The sequence below is a fragment of the Hordeum vulgare genome, chromosome 6H, assembly GCF_904849725.1.
Source record: "Hordeum vulgare subsp. vulgare chromosome 6H, MorexV3_pseudomolecules_assembly, whole genome shotgun sequence".
Lineage (NCBI taxonomy): Eukaryota > Viridiplantae > Streptophyta > Magnoliopsida > Poales > Poaceae > Hordeum > Hordeum vulgare.
In genome coordinates, this window is record NC_058523.1 from 556,461,192 (window position 1) to 556,463,963 (window position 2,772).

The following is a 2,772-nucleotide window of genomic DNA, read 5'->3' on the forward strand; positions in this document are numbered from 1 at the left end:
GGGTGGGATTAGGACCTATCTTTACCTATTAGCGTGTAGGTTGCCTGGACGTAATAAAAATGGCGAACCTGATTAACCGATGAATATAAATGCTAAATTATATATAAATATATTTCTTCTGTCTTTAGTAGCTACGCAAGATGAGTGATCGTGCGTGGATGTATACCAGTCACCCTAGTCAGAAAGAGATGACGAAAGAATGATTTTTAAAAACAAAGGAATTTGTGAAAGCCGCATTCGCAAATGGCCAGGAAAGAAAGTATTGCCCCTGTCTTGGATGCGACAACTATAAAAAGACGACAGAGGCTGTAATGATTAAACACCTGCAGAGGAGGGGTTTTAAGCCTAATTATACGGTGTGGACATTTCATGGTGAGTCTATACAACGCACAAGAGCTGAGGTGGTCCGTCGTCGCACGGACGAGCATGGTACTGGGATCGAAGACATGGTGCAAGACTTTGATGATGCTCGGGATTTGGAAGATGAGATGGAGGAATCTGCAAAGGCCTTTTATGAAATGTTGGAGTCTTCAAAACATCCTCTCCATGAGCACACTGAGCTCTGTCAGCTGGATGCAATTGCACAAGTAATGGCTCTGAAGGCTCAGTTCAACTTGGGAAGAGAATGCTACGACGCGATGATGACACTATTTGGACGTTTCCTACCCAAAGGCCATGTCATGCCTGCAAACCTGTACCAGTCGGACAAAATACTTCGTGTACTTAAGATGCCCTATGAGAAGATAGATGCATGTGAGAAAGGATGTGTCTTATTTAGGAAGGAGTATGCACACTTGGACTATTGTCCCAATTGCGAGTCTTGCACGTATCTTGTGGTAGACAACGGTATGGGTGAGAAGAGGCAGACCAAAATCGCAGTTAGTGTTCTTCGGTATATGCCAATCGTACCAAGACTTCAACGTCTTTTCATGGTCGAAGAGACAGCCAGACAGATGACATGGCACAAATTGGGCAAAAGAACCGAACTAGATGCGGGTGGGAATAAGATGATGGTACACACATCGGATGGGGAAGCGTGGAAACATTTCGATGGATTGCATCAGGATAAAGCGGCAGATCCAAGGAATCCTCGAGTCTGCGCCGCCACGGATGGTTTTAATCCCTTCGGCATGACGGCAACCCAATACAGTTGTTGGCCTGTATTTGTCCTTCCACTCAATCTCCCCCCCCCCCCCCGGGGCAGATTATGCAAAGAAAGAACATATTTCTGACGTTGATAATTCCAGGGCCCAATTATCCGGGGAAGAATATGAATGTGTACCTGCAACCGCTTAAGGATGAATTGGAAGAAGCTTGGGAAAATGGGGTCAAGACATACGATGCCGCTAGAAAAGAAAACTTCAAAATGCATGTGTGGTACATGTACTCTATGCATGACTTGCCAGCGTATGCGCTATTCTATGGATGGTGTGTGCATGGAAGGTTCCCGTGCCCCCAATGCAAGGCAGCTCTTCAGTTTCATTGGTTGCAGGAGGGTCGGAAGTATTCTTGCTTTGACTTGCATAGACAGTTCCTGGATCCTGACCATCAGTTCAGAAAAGACAAGAAGAACTTTACCAAAGGTAAAGTTGTCAAAAACTTGGCACCACCTGCGTTCACAGGCCAACAGATCCTGGATCAGTTAAACGCCCTCGAGCCTGATCCAGAGCGTCTAGGGTATTTCAAGGGGTATAATTCAAAACATGCCTGGACTCACAAGCCATGCTTTTGGGATCTGCCTTACTTCAAAGACCTCCTTCTTCCACACAATATCGACATCATGCACACTGAAAAGAATATCAGAGAGGTTATTTTTGGTACATTGTTCGACATAGATGGAAAGACAAAGGATAATATTAAGGCTAGAGTCGATCAAGAGACACTATGTCATAGACCGTTACAAAACATGCGAGAAGGCAAAGGAAAGCAGAAGTGGTCGAAGCCAAAGGCCTGGTTCAATTTTGGAAGGCCAGCTATGAGGGAAATTATCTTGTGGGTCAAAATGCACTTGATGTTCCCCGATGGGTATGCAGCGAATCTAAAGAGGGGAGCGAGTCTTGAAAAATTAAAAATCTTTGGTCTCAAGAGTCATGATTGGCACATATGGCTAGAGCGGGTAATGCCGGTGATGTTACGTGGCTTTATTCCTGAGGATGAATGGCTAGTACTGGCGGAGCTGAGCTATTTCTTCCGTGTTCTTTGTGCGAAAGAATTGTCGCCTGGCGTGGTAGAAGACATGGAGGAGTTTGCACCGGAGTTGTTGTGCAAGTTAGAGAAGATCTTTCCACCGGGCTTCTTTAATCCAATGCAGCATTTGATTTTACATCTACCGACCGAGGCAAGATTGGGTGGGTCCGTGCAAGATCGTTGGTGCTATGCAACTGAGAGGATGCAGAAGACCCTTCGAGCTAAATGTAAAAATAAGCGTAGAATTGAAGCATCGATGGCTGAGGCATTCATTACTGAGGAGGTGGCAAACTTTGTGACAGCACACTACGAAGCCAAAAATCATCATTTGCATAATCCGAAGCCTCGGCACAATGATGGAGACCCTAAAAAGGTGGGTCCAACCTCAGCCTATTCAAAGGGAAGCTCGCACCAGCCGGTGCTTCGAAACCAATAACGTTGGATATCGAAGAATGGCGGAACATTTCGTTGTATATCTTCAACAACCTAACAGAAATGCGGCCGTACATCGAGTGAGTTCTCGGCACATTTTCCTGTAACTTCTAATTCATTTGAACTGCTCTTATTCCCGGATATTTCAAACAG